This window comes from Phyllostomus discolor, chromosome 13 (genome assembly GCF_004126475.2).
Source record: "Phyllostomus discolor isolate MPI-MPIP mPhyDis1 chromosome 13, mPhyDis1.pri.v3, whole genome shotgun sequence".
Lineage (NCBI taxonomy): Eukaryota > Metazoa > Chordata > Mammalia > Chiroptera > Phyllostomidae > Phyllostomus > Phyllostomus discolor.
The window spans coordinates 8130713-8150822 of record NC_040915.2 but is presented as its reverse complement, the minus strand read 5'-3'; positions in this window follow the sequence as shown (position 1 = coordinate 8150822).

Sequence of the window (20110 nt, the reverse complement as noted above, 5' to 3'; positions counted from 1 at the left end):
GTGATTTTTATCAAAGTCACATAGCTGGTAGGTGACAGCTAGGATTCAATCCAGTTTGACATGAAGGGTATGCTATACTATCTCTTATTCTAGAAAGTGAAATCAGTGGTTCAGTGTTTGGAAAAAACATGGACTATGTTCTAGAAATATTTACCAGTTGTCCTGGCTGGGTTGCTCAGTCGGTGAGAGCGTCGGCCCAACACGCCAAGGTTGCGGTTCATCCCGTGTCAGGGCACACACAAGAACCAGCTGATGAAAGCATAAATAAGTGGAGAAATGAACTGATGTTCCTTTCTCGCTCATTGATAAATTGAAAATTAAAATAAATAATAAATAAAAACGTTTACTAGTTGGTGGCTGGAGCATGTGTGGTGAGTGGAGAGCAGCAGGAAACTCGGTGGTTTCCGGAAGACGGGCAGAGCTCAGAGAACGTGGAGTGCACGTGGAATGCGGCGGTAAAGAATCGGAGGCTTTTGGACGGTGATGGAAGCGTTAACTGCCTGTGAGTGCACTTACTATATGCCTTAGGAAGACCACGTGGTGGGAAGTGGGAAGGGATGAGAGAAGAGGCTTAAAGATCGTAGGCAGTTACTGCAGAAGCAGGGCGGGATTGAAAAGACGGTCACAGCCCCAAGAGTGTAGTTTCCTCCTGGGAGCCTAATTGGAATCGTTTCATTTTAAGAAAAAAAAAAGAACAAAAATATGTTAAAATTGAGACTCATAGAGCACATAAATTAGGGAATAATTATTAGCTTTACAAAGTGTGCACTACTGAAAAGTTTTAAAAATAGGATTAGGTTTACAGAATTTTTTGCACATAATTCTTTGGGAACGGCATAAACCAATCTATGTTTGTGTAATCCTCAAGGAACATTTGTCAATCAACCATTATAAAGGAATACATAGAATATGTATACATCCCTTAGAATGAACCCCCCCTTTTTACAGGAATCTACTTTCTCTTCTACCCTTATGAATGCCACTAACTGTTATTACATGTCCAGTAAATTCCTAAGATATTTCCAAATAAACAGAAACCAAAAGAATTGGCATTGGAAAACTCGCAGACTGTCGCCTCTGCACAGTGCTCTGGTCTGTAAGTAATTCCCTCGCCCACGCTGCTCGTTCACATTCCTGCGCCATGTGCAGCTCCGAGGCAGCGTGTGACACGACCTCATGACACTGGCTAATTACGTGCAATCTCCACTTGTCCAAAGGGAATCAGTCATAGGGAGGCAGGTTCTTTCATTTTCATTTTGGGGGGATTTCACCCCATGATTTCCCATCCTGAAGTACAGAATAAACAAATAATAAACATTAGGTTTTCCCCAGGTGGTATGGCTCAGTGGATTGAGTGCCAGCCTGTGATATTAAGGGTTGCCAGTTTGACTCCTGGTCAGGCACATGCCTGGGTTGCGGGCCAGGTCCCCAGCATGGGGAGTATAAGAGGCAACCACACACTGATGTTTCTCTTGGTCTCTTTCTCCTTCCCTTCCCCTCTTTGTAAAAATAAATGAAATCTTTAAAAAAAGAAAAGAAAAGAAAGAATGTGGTCTCAGGGTAGAGAGGAGGGGGAAAGGAGGAAAATGGGGATGAGAATGGCAACAATGTTCCCCAGTGACCCAGTGGTTGTTTCGAACTTCATTCCTAAGCTGTAGGGTCTGCGGACCTGTCCCAGGTGGGTCTGCGTCTTATCGCTGTGGCTGCAATGCTGCTCTAATTCTTCTGAGCAGGTGAAATGGAGGCCAGAATCTTCTGTAGCAACTGTGCCCCTTCTCTTTTCACATAGAGTTTCTAGAGAGTGTAATTGCTGAGAAAGGTCACAGCATCATTTGAAAGGTCATCCAAAGGCCCCGAATGCAGCAGGGCTCGTCCTTGAACCCAGGTCTCAGTACAGCAGGCCAACCCCCACTCCACCCAAGTCCTATATAGATGTAGCTGGGAGGTTTGTTTTGAAAAATGTCTTCTGATACGAATTAAGGAATAGGTTGAGTGACTCACTGAAGAACTCTAATCTCTGATTTGGGCTTTCAAAAGGAAGTTAGGGGAGGGTGGCTTACCTCTTAAACAGCCTGCTAAGGTGACTCAGTGAACTGCTATGGGGAAGTGGTGACGTCAGTGCTTTCTGGACTCACACTGAAACTGGAACTACGCCCTTGTTTAGGAAACAAAGGAGGAAGTGCAGCAGGTTCATCAGTGCCGAAGGAGCTGGTATGCGGAGCTGGGATTCACGAGCGGTTGGCTGAGGCAGCACAGGGAAACTTGTTCATGCGTGGCCGGGCCCCAGCTGGGAAGGGCTGAGAGTTGCTGGGTGTCAGGCCAGGGCTCTGCCAGGCTCTCGGGGAACAGCCACCATCGCTGTCAGTGCTGGCACCGGTCAATACCTTCAGGAAGTCTTCTTCAGGAGAAAGCTTTCATAGCAGTTCTGCATGGGTAATTGGCAAATATGACTTTGGCACTACAGGCAAGACGTAATGATTATTTGAAAGTTTCTCCCACTCGATGGACTTTACCATTTAATACTCCCTTCCTTGCCCCTGCCCTGCAAAAAAAAAAGTGGTTAAGAAAATGAACCAGGTCCATGAGGGCTTGGAGGGGTAGAGGTAGTAGGGAATTTGAGCTCTTGGAATCCAGACAGGCTCTCAGCCCTCCTTTTCTTGTTAGGAATAGGTTCTTGTTCAGTTGTTAAGAAGAGTGAAAAATTCAGCTTGCTACAGCACCTGGCTGCTCTTCCGAAGTGTGAGCAGATCTAAAATGAAGCCCAGCCCTTCTCTGTTTGCAGGCAGGCAGGCAGGCCAGCAGGCCTTGAGTCTGGACTACGCAAGGTATCCTGCTCTGTCTGTCTTTGAAGGGCTCTGGGAGGAGATGAGTTCCCATCCTCTTGCCCATGGCCTAGTCCAGCCTGCATTTCCTCTTTGGTCAAGTGCTTCATCAGGCGTCAACTGAAGTCTCCCTCGCCTTAATCTGGGCCCGTTTCTTCTTAATTAGTCATCTGGCGACACAATAACTTCTTGATCATTATGAATTATTTTGTGAGCTTTGAGCCTCTCAGAAGAACAGTCCTTTTAAATCCAATGAACACATATATAAATAACAAACATGGCATACCTTAGACTTGGAATCAAGTAGGAGGGAGGGGAGGAAGGGTGGTCTTAGAATCCAAATCCAGTCTGAGACTTTGCAATGAGCTATAGGAGCCAATCTTGGTCTCCATCCTTCCCACACACCCCACCCCTGCCCCGCCCCTTCCCAGCTTTACTGAGACAAATTAATATACAACATTGTATAGGTTTAAGGTGTATAGTGTGTTAATTTGATATATTTATATATTGCAAAATGATTGCTAGCTGGGTTGTATCACATAACTATCGTTTCTTTCTCTTGGTCTCCACCATTCTTAATGATAAAAGAACAGGGGCCTGGACTGATAAGGCCAAGAGTGATGTTAACTCTGGATTCACTCGGAGTAGAAGCCACCCCAGATCTCCTTAAAGGGAACATCAGCAAGCCAATGATGTGAATTCGTGACTTTTAGGATGGAGGAATGGAGATCTAGCAGAGACACTGGGCGAAGAGGCACTGCCGGGTGATATGTTTCGGTTTGAGGGATGGAAGGGGGGGAAGCTGTGCTGCCTTTGCCTGAGGAGGAAAAGTCAGGCCCCACTGGATGGTGGTGGTTTGTCCTGCAAGAAGCAGCCAGGCCATTTGGGAACCTCTGGATCTTTCCTGTCAGGAGACAGCCATCTCCAGGTTTTGACTTTCTGAATGCCAATCTTACATTATGGATTTTATTTCACAGGTTCACTCAGTGGTCACTATTTTCCCAACGCTGATGTTTATTAATTGCACACAGCTGATTCATACTTTCATTCCTCAGTGTTGTTCCAAAGCCCATCTCCCTGCTTGCTTACAATTATAGTAGTAGTGGCCATGGTGTCAGTGTGGCTCACACCCCTCCATGGTTGACTTCTCCAGGACTACTATAAGTACCACAGTTCTAAATGCACAAGTTCAATTCATTAATACAGTAATAGTTTGATTTCCGGGGTCTGTCTTTCTCCCAGAAATCTGAAAGTTCCATTGATTCTTTTCTGAAAAATCAGGAATTAAGCCTTGTGTCCCTTTGTAGAAGTTTGTGTTGTCACTACCCTCATTGGACAGCTGAGGAAATGTCAGCATGAGAGTAAGAGCTTTCCTTGTCACTTAGGTGTTTGAGTTAGCTCCACACACACTTATCCAAAGATGCTTTAGATGAATCAAATGGTCACTAAGACTTTCTGGTAGACTTTAAACCTGACCTGCTTGAAAGAGCTGTCCTGGATTATTGACTGAGTTTGTTCGGTCAAACTTGAGTGAGGACTGTTACTTCTTTTTTTAAATATATTTTATTGATTATGCTGTTACAGTTGTCCCATTTTCCCTCCTTCACTCTCCTCTACCCAGCACACCCCCTCCCACTCATATTCCCCCTGCCTTTAGTTCATGTCCGTGGGTTGTACATATAAGTTCTTTGGCTTCTACATTTCCCATACTATTCTTACCCTCCCCCTGTCTATTTTCTACCTGCCATCTATGCTACTTATTCTCTGTACCTTTTCCCCCTCTTTCCCCCTCTCACGCCCCTGTTGATAACCAACCCTCCAGGTGTCAACTATTTCTGTGATTCTGTTCCTGTTCTAGTTGTTTGCTTAGTTTGCTTTTGTTTTTGTTTTAGGTGTTGTTGTTAATGATTGTGAGTTTGCTGTCATTATACTATACATATTTTTTATCTTCTTTTTCTTAGATAAGTCCCTTTAACATTTCATATAATAAGGGCTTGGTGATAATGAACTCCTTTAACTTGACCTTATCTGAGAAGCACTTTCTCTGCCCTTCCATTCTAAATGAAAGCTTTGCTGGAGAGAGCAATCTTGGATGTAGGTCCTTGCCTTTCATGACTTGGAATACTTCCTTCCAGCCCCTTCTTGCCTGCAAGGTCTCTTGAGAAATCAGCTGACAGTCTTATGGGAACTCCTTTGTGGGTAACTGTCTCCTTTTCTCTTGGGGCTTCTAGGATTCTCTCCTTCATTTTAATCTTGGGTAATGTAATTATGATGTGCCTTGGTGTGTTCCTCCTTGGGTTCAACTTCTTTGGGACTCTCTGAGCTTCCTGGACATCCTGGAAATCCTTTGCCAGGTTGGGGAAGTTCTCCTCTATTATTTGTTCAAATAAGTTTTCCACTTGTTGTTCTTCCTCTTCTCCTTCTGGTACCCCTATGATTCAGATGTTGGAACATTTCAAGATGTCCTGGAGGTTCCTAAGCCTCTCCTCATTTTTCTGAATTCTTGTTTCTTCATTCTTTTCTGGTTGGATGTTTCTTTCTTCCTTCTGGTCCACACTGTTGATTTGAGTCCCAGTTTCCTTGTCATCACTATTGGTTCCCTGTACATTTTCCTTTATTTCCCTTAGCCTAGCCTTGATTTTTTCATCTAATTTGTGACCAAATTCAACCAATTCTGTGAGCATCCTGATTACCAGTGCTTTGAACTGTGCATCTGATAGCTTGGCTATCTCTTGGTCGCTTAGTTGTATTTTTTCTGGTGCTTTGATCTGTTCTTTTGTTTGGGTCATTTTTTTTTTTTTTTGTCTTCATGTGCCTGTTATGAGTAGTGAGGGGTGGAGTCTTAGGTGTTCTCCCTGGAGGGGTAATCCATGTTGCTGTGTTGTGAGGACTGTCACTTATTTGTGTCTGTCACAGGATGCTCACCAAGGGGCAGAGGCAGGATGGCTCGGGGCTAGATATCCACCATCTGCGGCCAAGCCACTTAGAAATGCTGCCCTGTGGAGGTGAGGCCGGCCACTTCCCCCATGTCCTGAGATAGCAGCATTAAGGGAAAAGATGTTTCTCTGCCTCCTCCCAGACAAAGGGAGGGAGCAAGCGCCTGGGCCCCTTTTCTTGGCCTCTGCTCTACCCGCGGGTGCTATGGCTGTGACTAACTCCCCAGTTCCCGTGGACCTCGTCACCAAGCCATGGTGCTCATGCCAACTGCGTCAGCCCAAGTATAAAGTGCTCAATCAACAAGGCTGCATCAGCCACATTAAATATACACAGATCCTGTGATGAGATTTCTGTGCGAACTGACACCCTTCCTGTACCAACCAAAAGGGAGGTGGGTGGAAGAAATAGGGGAATGTTGGTTAGTGGGCCCACTTCCTGCGACTGTGCAGGTTGTTCCCTGAGCAAGGGTTCACCTGAGCAGGTAACTGGGGGCTGGAACGCAGCTTGTGCTGCACCTGGTCAAGCCTGCGCTTTCCTGGGAGCTGCACCCTCTGGGAGGAGGAGCCACCTTGTCGAATGTTTGTAAAACACCCCACGGGTGGGGGGCTGTCTGAAGAGATCGATACACACGTCCAAAATGGGTCACACGTGAGGCTGCTCATGGCGGCATCATTTTGGACAGTGGGAGGTTAGAGGCACGGGGAGCACGGGTTCCTAGGAGCGGAGAGGCCAGACGTGGTGGGGCCTCTGCAGCCGTCAGGGGTGGTGGACCGGATGTGCGCAGAGCGATGTGGACAGGTCTTAAATAGTGCGGACTGGAAAAGGTAAGCCACGGTGAGATGTACAGCGCGATGCTGTTGATGAAAATCCATGCAGATGAGACTCCAGCACACTGCACGGTAAGACGTACAAGCCGAACACCGGAATCATGTATACTAGGACGGTTGCGTGGGGGGCGGGGGGGGGGGACATGAGTGAGAAGCGGGACTGGGAGGAAACACACGCTTGTGTACAGAAACAAAAGAGCTGCCTGGTGTGGAATGATGGTAGTACAAGGTGCCGTGAACTGAAATGTGGGATTGAGTTAACACTCTATAGCTTTGACCACATAAGCTAAAAAAAAAAAATTAAGTGCCTTGGGCCTTGCCATTTGAGGCTTTCCTCAGCCCAACTGTTGGCCACCAGTGTGCCCGATCAGCTTTTTAATAACCTCGTTTACCGCAGCAACTGGACGCGTGTGAGCTACCTTGTCATGTGCCTGCTCTGGTCAGACTCCAGGATGCCTGATGCCATCCCGGCCCTTAAAATCCTCAGGAATTATCTTGCCTATCGATATTATTTTATTTTCCCGATGGCCACAAACATAAGGTAATGAAAGCATTTAATTCCCTGGGGCTTCGGTCAAACCATGGAAGCAATGCTAAGGAAGAACAGGGACCGCAAAGAAGAAATGACAACAGTTCTGTTTGGCCTGATTTCCCACGGATCCTGCATCCATTTTTTGCATCCAGCACGGCTGGCAGCAGATGGCTCAGACTGGGCCCTCGGTCACCAGTCACCGGAACACAACCTCTTGGCTTCCTCAGAGATAGGTTTAGAACATTCTAGACCAAGGCAATCAAAAAGTACCTAGTGATAAAAACTTGCACCAGTTAAAAAATATATTTAAGGTGCTCCAGCTGGTGTGGCTCAGTGGATTGAGAGCTGGCCTGTGAACCAAAGTGTCACTGGTTCAATTCCCAGTCAGGGCACATGCCTGGGTTGTGGGCCAGGTCCCTGGTAGGGGCACTCGAGAGGCAACCACACATTGATGTCTCTCTCCCTCTCTTCCTCCCCCTCAGTCTAAAAATAAATAAATAAAATCTTAACATAAATAAAATATACACACACATATATTTAAGGAAACCTAACACCATTTTTGAGATAGTTCTTGGCCAACAGTGTGTGCAGCCTAAACAAACAAACAAACAAAAAGATGCAATATTCTCTGAAGTAGGTTGTCTTTAATAGGTGCCCAGTTAGTGGAGTGTGATTGAATGACCTTTTGTTATCCGTTCAGTGACACCTCTTCCTCGTATGGTGTGTCAGGTGTATTACAATAGGTGCCTCTTGCACTGGCCAGGTGGCTCATTTGGCTGGACTGTTGTTCAGTACATCAAAAGGTTGTGGGTTCAATTACCGGCCAAGGTGCACGCCCAGGTTGTGGGTTCGATCCCCAGCCAGGGTGTGTACAGGAGGCAGCTGACAAATGTTTCTCATATCTATATTTCTCTTTCTCTCTCTCTCCCTGCCTCTCTCTCTCTAAAAAAAAAAAAAATCAATTAAAAAACATATCCTCAGGTAAGGATTAAATAGGAAAGGTGCCTCTTCTTCCTGGCAACGCAGCCCCTAGCTAGGCACAGGGATGGCAGGTAGAGCTGGGTTTCAGCCCCATTTCCCTTTGGCTGTTTGGGGCACAGTTTATGCGCTGTAGGTCATAGCCCTGCAAACAGACAAATTCCCCATTGCCCTCTCCCGGGTTTCCATGTTTGTAGTATCTTTCCTGGTTGGCATAGGAGAGGCAGACTTAATTCTCCACTTGCTAAGTGGAGCAACACTATCCCCCATCCCACATGCTCTTCTGGAACTTTGCCTCTGCCCCTGTGAAGGTGGAGTCTGATTCCATTCTCCTTAAGTCTCGGCGAGCTCGTGACTTGCTTGCAACTGACCAAACAGGCCAAGCTCGTGACTTGCTTGCAACTGACCAAACAGGCCAAAAATGACACTGTCATTTCTTTCTTTCTTAAAAAAAAAGACTTTATTTACTTTAGAGAGAGTGGAAGACAGGCAGACAGAAAGAAAAACATCGATGTGAGGGAGAAATATCAAGCGGTTGCATCTCATGTGTGTCCTGACTGGGGACCAAACCCAAAACCTAGACATGCCCTGACCAGGAATTGAAGCGGCGACCTTTTGGTTTGCAGGACAATGTCCAACCAACTGAGCCACAGTGGTCAGAGCTTGACACTAATTTCTGAGGTTAGGTCATAAAAAGTGACACAGCATCCACGTGTTGTTGGCTTGAACACTTGCACTTGGAGCCCGAAGCTGCCACATAAGAAGTCTGACTATCCTGAGCCTGCCATGCTTTGAGGAAGCCGTGCCATACGGAGAGGCCATGGGTAGGTGCTCTGGTCACCAGTCCTAGTTTTTTAGGGTCCTAGGCTTAGACACACCAGACACATGAACAAACAAGCTTTCGATGCTTCTAGCTCCCAGATGTGAAGTCACCACCAGACATGGAACCTTCGCAGCTGAGGCCCCAGACAGCTCGGAGCAGAGAGAAGCCATCCCCGCTGAGCCTGCCCTGAATTCCTGACACAGAGCGCAGAAGCACCAGTTGGTGGTGGATTTGTGTCATTAAGTTTGTTACACAGAAATAGTAACTAAAAGACCTCTTATCTTCAACAACACCAAAAAGGAGAGCAATAACAAAGGGCAGGGGGTTGTTATAAGTTAAAAAGTTTAAAGTTATAAACTAAAAAAGACAAAAGAGATAAATCAACACATATAAATGATATAGTTTGGCTATTAATCTATTACAGAAAGAGACTTACGAAAATCAGCTCCTGTGGTTTCTGGCTGGGTACTAGATGATATTAAGGAATTGTTCATTTTGAAGATGTGATATAGTGGTTATTGAGAAAAGAGTCTTCATCTCATAGATACACACAGAAGTATTTATATGTGGAAATATTTGTGATTTGCCTTAAGCTGGTTTTGAAGTAGACACGAGGGAGGGATGGGGTACGGATGGAACACGACTGCCCCGTGTTGAAGGTCGCTGACCCGTCCTCTGCTCCAGTCTTCCACGCTGTGGTTACCTGTTAACAGGTGCCAGTGGTTTAAATAGACTGCCCCTCTTGTGAACATGCCTTCCATACTCCTGGAGGCTTCTTGAGACCTGGGACCCTCGGGAATTTCAGGCAGAGAAACAGAGGAGCAGAGGGAAGCATGTTCTTTTTCTTTCTTTTTCTCTTTCTTTCTTTCTTTTTTAAATCCTTACTTGAGGATATGTTTATTGATTTTAGAGAAAGAGAGGGAGAGGGAGAGGTGTATTCCAAGAGGCTAGAATTCCCCTTGAAGACAGAATTCTCCTCCCTGACAATCCCTAGTCCAGCACCAGGTACAGAGGGAGGCATCCAGAAATTCCTAGGGAATCGACTTGAATTTAGAAACCTCACTGTTCAGAATTAATCCTGCAGCTTACTCTGAAGGCTAGATAGTATTCAGTTTTGAACCTTGAAATATATCTGTCACTAGCAAGACAGGCGAATAGGCTGCATGTTGCTATGCAGACGACATGTTTTGGAAAGTCGTCCTGTTTGCCTGTGGGTTCTCGCCCTTGAAGAAAAACTATTAACTCATATTGCAGCCTGCTGCTCTCTGCTTGGGTTTGGCTATGTCACTGAGCCCAAAATAGAAAGTTCTTTTACTGCAGAGCAGGGAAGGAGGTTTAAATTTATCAATTCAAATAACAAAGGGCAGCATTATACTGGCTTTTCTCGGGTAGGGGTGGGGGAGAGATAGAGCCGGCCTCATCGAGGAGTGATCTGACACTGGCAGGGGCCTGGACCAGGAGACAAGCTGCCACTGTGCCGAGCTGGGCTTGTTTCCCATCCCAGCCCTTCTCACTCCCTCCCTCCAACCAGTCACCTCTTTTAGGACATGGGAAAGCAACAGAGCCACTGGAGAAATGTCACAGAAGTCATCAGACTGGGCACAATTCTCTGAGCCCAATATCTTCTCTCTCAGTTTTTAAAGGAGTCCATACCTTGCCAGTAAATTAAACAGTAGAGAGATGTCACGTTTTCCTATCAAAGGGTCAAACATTTTCAATGACCCCTAGGGCTGCAAATGGCTTGGGGAAATCGCCCTTTTCTCAAACTGTGCTGCAGGAAGACAGACTGATGCAGCCATGGGAGAGCCACCTGACAGTGGGGGTCTGTGGTGTGCCAGCGGGTGTGGGCTCAGGGGGTCCCACCTGTGCTGCTGGGCGGGAACTGGTTTCCTAGATGGACTCTTGTACAACGGGACATTTACAGGAACATTCAGAGCAGCAGTGTGAACAGGAGCTAAATCCCAGAAATGGTGCACCTGCCCGTCAGGGGAGGGTGGATGATAAACCGTGGTATACCCACTACACATTGCGGGATTTTACATCCATCAGAATGAACCACAATGAGCCCTGGCTGGGTGGCTAAGTTGGTTGGAGTGTTATCTCCTAGGCCAAAAGGTTGTGGGTTCTATTAGGGCACATACCTAGGCTTTGGGTTCGATCCTCCGTTGGGGCGTGTATGGGATGCAACCGATTGATATTTCTCTCTCAGATGTTTCTCTCTCAAAAAAAATAATCAATGAACATATCCTCAGATGAGGATTAATTAAAAAGAAAAATGAACTACAGTGAAATGTAATGATACAGATAAATTTTAGCAAAGTAATATTAAGTGAAGAAAGTCCTGAACTATTACATGTAGCATGATATCCTTTTTTTAAAGCTAAGGACAATTCTTAAAATTGTTCTTTAGAAATATATAAGATAGAGCAAAAACTTATATGAAAAGAACAGCATAGAAATTAAGATACAGCCCTGGCCAGTGTGGCTCAGTTGGTTGGAGCATCATCTCATAAACCAAAAGGATGAGGATTTCATCCTTAGGGCACATGCTTGGGTTGCGGGTTTGGTTCCCAGTCAGGCATGTATGGGAGGCAACTGATCAATGTTTCTCTCCCACATTGATGTTTCTCTCCCTCTCTCTCTCTCCCTCCTTTCCCCTCACTCTAAAAATCAAGTTTAAAAAGTTTTTTTTCAATGACTGTTTAAAAAAAAATGATGATACAATTCAGTGTGGTTCCCTTGGTTGGGGAGCATGGGAGACGGGGTGGAAGGCCTCGTGGTTAAATACTGCTTATTGTTGAGGTCCTACCTTGTGTTTTGGGTTGTGGGTTTACATGTACTGACTACATTATTAAAATTAATTAACTTACCACCTAAATTAAAAAATCAGGCCATCAAGTACCAATTATAAGAGGATGTGATGAACCAAGGATTATGGTTAATTCAATTAAGAAAGCAGAAACAAAAGGTGTATAGCCTTTGATACTGTCATGCTACCCGAAAGCACTTCTCTTAAGGACTAAACAGAGATGCACACAAAAATTCATGAAAAAGGACAGTTATCATGGTGTTTATAAATAGGAAAATAGGAAACAATCTAAGTACCAAACTAAGGAATTAGTTACATAAATTGGGTTACATCAATATGCTTGAAAAAACATGCTTGGAAACTAGGTAGTCTTCTTAAAATGGTGTTTTCTTTTGCTTGCTTTTTAAAAGATTTTATTTATTTGTTATAGAGAGGGGAAGGGAGTGAGAAAGACAGGGAGAGAAACATTGATCAGCTGCATCTTGCGTGCCCCCAACTGGGGACCTGGCCCGCAACCCAGGCTCGTGCCCTGTTGAACTGGGATGCTCAATCCACTGAGCGAGCCACACCAGCCAGGGCTAAAAATACTATTTTCTAACAGCATTTAAGTTCATGGTAAAATAAAAAAGTACTTATATTAGTTGAATACAAGTTACAGGAGAGACATATATAATATGAACCCATTTTTTAATTTCCCATAAGTATAAATAGGCACACACACACACAAAGCTGGAAAGACTATATATACGTCAAAACATTCATCCCTGGTTATTTTGATTGCTTCTTCCTTAAACTTGTCAGTAGTCCACAAATTTTCTACAGTGATTATTAATTCTCTTTACAATCAGAAATAATTTTATTATAAAAGTGATGTTAATAAGAATAGCTAATGTAGATGGAGGACTTGTTATGTTCTAGAAATTTGCATAGGTTACTTTATTTAAAGCTGAAAAAAGCCCTGTGTGGATGGTACTGTTATGATCCCCATCTTCCAGATGAAGGTGCTGAGGTTGATGGTATTAAATGACTTGCAGGAAGACATGGAAGTCGTAGATGTGGTATGGTAGATGGGACTTCTGGGGGCCTCTTCAAAGGGTGGGCCCAAGAGGAGGATTTTGGTCTGCCTGATGCAGTGATGACTCCACTGAGGAGAACGGTGCCTCTGAGAACAGTACTGGGAATGGAATAACCTGATATGGAAGCTGCAGTCCACAGAGAAAGAGAAACGGGGATCTGAACCAGAGTCCATTTAAGGCAGCCAACTGTCCACTATGGGGAAGGCAGACATGGGGGAGACCGTGGGGAACCCCTGAGGGTTTCTGATGAGCCCTCGTGGGAAAGGAGACCCCAGTGACTGGAGAACTAATTGGTGAGCAGGGATGTTTTACTCGTGGCTCTGGCTGCTCTGACTCCCACCAACCACTGTGGCATTGATGTCGAGAGGAGGGTGCTCCTGGACGCACCTAGGGATGGGACAGAGCCAGGAACTTAGCTGCGGTCTCCTCTCATCACTCATGCTTTAAATATAAGCTCTGATGAGATCAATGCCTCAGAGATAAAACGCCTTTCTCCAGCTAGGCAGGCGGGATCTGGTATCCAAACTGGACAAGACAGTGGAAAATAGACTCAGGGGGAAAAAAATCCCTTGGCCTCAACAGCAGCACACGGGAGTTGAAGAATTTGACACCTTACCATCGTAGAATGAACAAATGTGGGCACAGTTTCCTATGCTTTCTCCAAAACATCTAGAATAGATATGATTTAAGAGGGAATGATTCTAACATTTCTTCTCTTCTTACCTAAGGAATTCTGGATTAGCTTTCAAGATGTAGCCTAAGCATCAGCTTCTGTGAAAATACATCCCAAGCTGCCCCAAGCAACAAAGCCATTCCTCTTCTGTATAGGTTTTGAGAAGTGATTTGTTTACCTGTTGGATTATCTGCCTTCCCTTGCTGGGGATGTAAGCTCAGTGGACTGTGTTTTATGAACCTTTGGGTTTTTCCTGCTTTCCCTGCACCTCTTCCCATAACCTTGTGCCTGCATCCCCATGCCTGCCATGTAGTAAGTGCTAATTAAATGTGGTTGTCGGAACAGAAAGCTGCTGAGATTTGGGTGTGGTCTTGTAGAATTCCCAGAGCTGAGAATTCAGCCTCCTTTTGCATCTCTGATACTGGAGAGAACCTGATGAAAGCTAAGAGCCTTGCCCTAGAAAAAGTACATGCAAAAGAAAATTCCCAATTTTATAGCAGTAAATACACATACACACCCTGAACACACACGAGTCCAGGTGAGACTGGGAAAATCTCATCTACACTCAGACTAAGGTAGGAGGATTGTCACTATCAATACCGCAGTTGTAACACTGAGCTACAGTAGTGGGAGATATTGCCCCTGGGAACCTGGAAACTCTTTGAATTATTTCTTACACTGCATGTGAATCTAAGATTATCTCAATAAAAATATCAATAAAAAAGCCCTGGCTGGCATAGCTCAGTGGATTGAGCATGGGCTGTGAACCAAGGCATCGCAGTTTCGATTCCCAGTCAGGGCACATGCCTGGGTTGCAGGCCACGGCCCCCAGCAACCGCACATTGATATTTCTCTCTCTCTCTTTCTCCCTCCCTTCCCTCTCTCTAAAAAAAAAATAATAAAATAAAATAAAAATTAAAAAATATAAAAAGTTCTTTAAAAATATCAATAAAAAAAAGGAAATTCCTATACATTATCATTTGGGAGTCGATGGATTTCCCTGAATCCACCCATTAATCCTGACTTGAGAAATCACCAATACAGTCCAGCCTGTACATTGGTGGAGAGGAAAACTGATGGGAAAAGACACGCTCAAGGTCATACAGGTTGTTGGTGGCAGAAGCTGGGATGACCCAACTCTTTCCCTTACACTACAACCGATTCCCGGAGGACAGTGTGGTCTGCATGTTGGTGTTTAGTGGACTTAAAGGCAAGGCAAACAATCAGGGCAACTGATGTTCTTGGGCACGGGGTGAGCAGGGCAACTTATCTGAAATATGTTATCTTATATGAATAGTTTGGTCTTTGATTCTTCTCTTTGCTTCCTAAGCTGCCTGTGCTCAGCCTATGGATTGGGAAGGACCTCATTCCCAGAGAAGGTGGCTTGGGAAGGGGGAGCCCTGGGACCAACAGCCTTCCTGATTCTGATGCCAAAAGACGAGAGGAGCTATGCCTGTGGGTCATCCCAGGAGGCTGGACAAATCGAGACGTAGGAGAACAAGAAAGAGGGTCTTCTGGAAAAGAGAGCAGAAGAGCATGGAACAGGCAGAAGACCGTGGAGGAGGGTATGGCAGAGGTGTACCTATGGAGTAGCATTGATGGGGTGGTCTGGACCACAGGCCACTCACTAAGCTGCAGACTTTAAGGATCCTGGTTATTGCTGTATCCTTGAAGATTGCTAGGCATTGAAAGTGTCAGATGCTCCAATGGTCAGGGTCTTCCTTTCATGAAAATCACTTGTGATCTGATGTTAAATGCTTTCTTGTAGTTAAGAGTTTGGTCACTGAAGCCAGACTGTAAGTTTGAACCCCAGCAACTCTACTTACCAGTTATTTTACCTTTGTACGAGTGACTTAATCTCTTTATGCCTCAGTTTCATCATCTGTTAAAATAAGGATAATAATAGTACCTAATATTATTACTACTAATAATAGTAAATTGTGAGGAACAAATCATATAACACATGTAAAGCACTTGAAAAGTACTTGACTCATAGTAAGTGATTAATAAATGCTGGCCTTTTAATTGTGACTACCTGACAGAAGCTCATTTCCTCTTGCTTGTTCCTCCAAAGATGGAGGCCACTGATTAGCATCCTTCCTCTAAGAGCCAATTATCACCCTGTTGACACTAAATTACCCATCAGCTATGTCTTTCCTGTTCCTTTTTTGGTTTGTGACCCCAATTCCCGGACTACCCACCATGTAAGAATTTAAGGATGAGCACATAAGCACCTGGTAATCCAGGGGCCTCCCTGCCCGTGCCCCTCTAACAACTTAGAGAACGAACACTCCTGGGAGGGGAAAGTTTGTTTCTTTCCGTCAGACTGGAGAGCAGGATGACCCTATCTTTGTATCTTTGCAAATACATTTCAAAGCACTGCTCAGATGCTGCTATGCTTGCAAATCCACCTGCTTCAGGAATCTGATTTCTAAATCTTGCCTGGAGTCAAGCTACACATAAGTACTGGTAAACTGGATAATCTGGAAGATAAAGAACAAAGTGTAAACAGATTTTTCCCTCTGGCTCTCTGCAAAATGCCCCCTTCCTCCATAGTGTTTCTGGGAGTTTTCAGGGAACACCTCACATGGGTTCACCAACAAATCCTCCATTCACACCCCTCAGCTCGGACAAGTGCCAGGTCTCTGTTCTGTTCCCGGGCTCTAGGAACCCCCATTCCAGGCAGACCTGGAGTCAGGAAAGAAGACTCTTCAAAGGGTGTGGGGCTTGAACTGGTCTGGACTGACAAGCAGGGTTCATAGAGCTACAGGGGGCAATCTAGACAGTGGGGACAGGCTGAGTAAAGAGGTGAAAGAAGGAACAAGATGGACAAGTACAGCACTGACCTGGCAGAGGAAGGAGTCAGTTTAGTGAGAGGGAAGGCAGGAAAGAAGGTCATATTGAAATGCTTTGTGAGGAACCATATGAGAAGGCCAGAGGGGAGGTGAGACTTCTTTTCACAAGAAAGTGGGGGCCCTTAAGTAATATTCCAGGGCATAGTGGACTATTTAATAGAACTACGTTCTATTACGTACATGTCCTTTGGGTCTGTAATTCCCCTGAAAGGTACCTTGTCATGTTGACTCAGATATTCTGAAGTTTTCTTTGCACAATTATAAAAGCAAGATGTTTTCATTACAGATGAATCAAATAACTAAAAGGAAAATAAAAAACAATCCCACTCATCAGAAGCAACTGATGTTAAAACTTCACTGTGTCCCTTTCTAAAGTCTCCTATACACATGGATTTATAATATATATTTAATAAAATTAGGGTTATATCACACGTGCTTTTATAAGGGACTTTTTCACTTAATAACATATGAATAATGTTCTATGTCAATAAACATAATCCTCTGATAAGATTTTTAATAGGTGAAAGTTGGTGACAGTATTCTTGAGGTTTACCCAGTCTTTGGGAATGATAAACTTTGCCTTCCATTTTAGAGACGTTTTTCTCTCTGTAACAGAGAAAAATATTTCCTCTGTAACTGAGAATGGTATCTGGACCTCAGAGACATTGTCATTTCTCTTTCTGTTTTCTTTAGCCAACCTGTAGTAGCGGGGACGTGTGGGGGACCATATTATAATCTATGGCAAAGTTCCTGGCCACAAAATTTTGGCTGCGTTTATAAAATTCTAATTTCAGGTGAAGAGACAAAAAAGGTTAATGTTTCCGAAAACCACAAAGGAGAGGAACAGGGCTAGATACCAATGAGTTGCATCAACACATCCCCTGAGTCCAGAAATCTTCTGGTTGTTGCGTGGCTCTAGTTGGCAGGTTTCTCGTGGGCAGAGCCACCAAGATGTTGACTGCTTAGGTCTTTATTTGGGGGCTTCTAGGGCATAGAAAGACTCAGGGTGCAGAGTGCATATTATCAAAGATGGCACCCTTTCTAGATATGAGTCTGAGCCAACAGGAGCATGAAACTGACCAGCTTTTTGGATTGATTCCTAAACAACTTTCTACACAACAAGCTTTCTGAATGCTTGCTTGATGGCAAGGAAATCCAGTGATGTTCTTTCTGTTTCATCTCTCTCCTTGAATTTCCTCCCTCATGCGCACTTCATCCAATGGCTTTGTGTCTATACAATGTTTTTGTCACTGTTACTTTGTTTCTAAAGACCAGTATGTATTTCATGGCAGACAGCTGAAGGGCTCCAACAGGCATTAGAGGATATTTAGAATCAGAGACCACTTAGAAATAATATCTAATATTTACTGGGTATTTATTATATACTGTTTAGTGTTTTATATTTAGAATTTCCTTTAATTCTTGGAAGAACCCTGTTAATTGGCTATTCCAATGATCCCCACTTTATAGGAGAGAAAACTGAGACTCAGAAAAGTTAGGTAACTTGCCAAACTTCAAGCTGCAGAACCAGAATTCAAACCAGGTTTATCTGATTCCAGAGCCACTTCTTACCTCCACAACTCTACTTTCTGTCTCAGTAAATCTCAAAGTCAGGGAACTGGAAGGAACAACTAAATAAACCTAAGGCCAAAGCAATGGCTCTCAAGATACATCTCATTCTTTCTCCATGCTTAATGTCAATTTTTATAACTTGGCTAATATTATGAAGCTATTTGTTCAAGGTTACCTTCCTCTTACCCCATCTCCATCATGAGATGATTTTTATTTATAGCTATGTTTAAACGTCATAGGCACACTTACACTTGCTGTGTATGGAACTTGTCACCTGAGCAAAGATTCTTTCTCAAAGTATATTTGCTTTATTCACTCTCTGGTTTTTGCCAAGAAATTACAAAAAAAATTGGTTTGCTTTTAACTTTCTTTTCAACTATTCCTCAGCTCTAGAATTGAGGTCAGGCCAGTTAGTCAAGACCAGATTAATAACACTGAATTTTCAGATCCATTAGCTATTTTGAGTTCTACAGAACAAGCAAAGATTCTAGATTTCTTCTAAAGACATTCTGGTTTAGTTATATATTGTTTATAATCATCACTTTACTTCACTGCTTGAATGCTAATAAGAGCTTCCTAGAATTCATTGCTTAAGAAGTCGTGGCATCTAATTACTTCGCAGGATGTTTTAAGAATATATAATTATATCTTCCCTCCATTTTATGATGGTAGTGAACCAAGTAATCTGCATCAAGAGAAAATAAATAATACCTACACTAATTGCTAGCTAGCAACAAGAAGCTCACAGCACCTTAGAAAAACCCACTCATTATCATCTTAGCACACAGAATGTGTTCAATACTTTTTAATCTACTAAACTAGCATCACCCCTACCTTTCTGGATAAGAACTCAGGCAAAGGGAAATTATATTGACCTTATTCTATATTTTAGTCCTTGGAGGTCAGTTGTGTGAGACTAGGACCTTGTAGTTTGGAGCATGAAATTTTTTTTAAAGATTTTATTTATTTATTTTTAGAGAGGGAAGGGAGGGAGAAAGAGAGAGAGAAACATCAATGTGCCGTTGCTGGGGGTCATGGCCTGCAACCCAGGCATGTACCCTGACTGGGAATCAAACCTGTGACACTTTGGTTCGCAGCCCGCACTCAGGAGCATAAAATTTTAAATCCTGATCACTACCTTTAGCAAGTCCCTTCTCTTTTCTGAGTGCCTGTCTTCTTCTCGCCCTACGAAACAGGTCCAGGGCAACCGGAAGAATAAGACAGCACACTGGACATGTCTTTATAATCTTGGGCACCAAGTGATGATTTTTTTCCCCCTCATTCATTCTAAATGGTCTTAACTCTTACTCCTCCATTATTTGGGGATGCTACTTGCAAAACATGGTCAGACACTGAGCTCAAAGAGCTTTTCCCCAGACTAGTAATTAGGTATAAGTCTTTGGGGGAGTAGATCTAAGGTACTTTCTTTTGGGCACACTACTGAGAGGTAGGAAGGGAGCAGAATTGCAATTTCTAGCCCTGTAAGACTAAGTCAGTTGGCCTGGCCAAGCAGGTTGTCTTGGATGAAGGGGAATTTTCAGTTTCACCATTGGCTGACCTGGGTCTCCAGAATCTTCTTCAGCTTTTTGGCCTGGATGATAGGCTCAGAGCTGCAGTGAGCACTTCCCTCTGGAAGTAGAGTGTCTAGAAGATGAGGAACGGTTTCAGCTCTTGCCCTGTGCTTTAAGATGAAATGTCCCTTGGAAAGCTGGTCTCAGGTCCTGCGGACATCATATCTCTCTTTGCCTATCCCCCGACCATTTTAAGAGCACTGTTGGGAGAATGAATACACGTTCCACCAGGGCGCTTTGTGTATTTGGATGATCCCTCTCTTCCAAGCATGGGATCTAGCATATAGCTGGAACCAAAATATTTTTGTGAACGTAGGGACAATGGAATGTGAAAACACATCACTAACTCCAAAGAGATTCATAGCCAGACCGAGATCTGATCCTCAGGTATCCAAGCTTCAAGCCCGGATGGTAGCTGTTTCTACCACCACCCGGTCAGGGCTGGTGCGCCTATCTCTTCCAGCCCTGCCCTCTAGAAAGTAGCACAAGGCGGGCAGGGGTGTATGTGTGTGTGTGTGGGGGGGGGGGGGGCGGGGTCTCTCATACCCAGGAGGAAACCAAGTCAAAGAAAGGCGCACACCTGCGGGTAGAAAGCAAAAACGGGCGCGACTGCGAGGAGTGTATGGAAGCTAGGC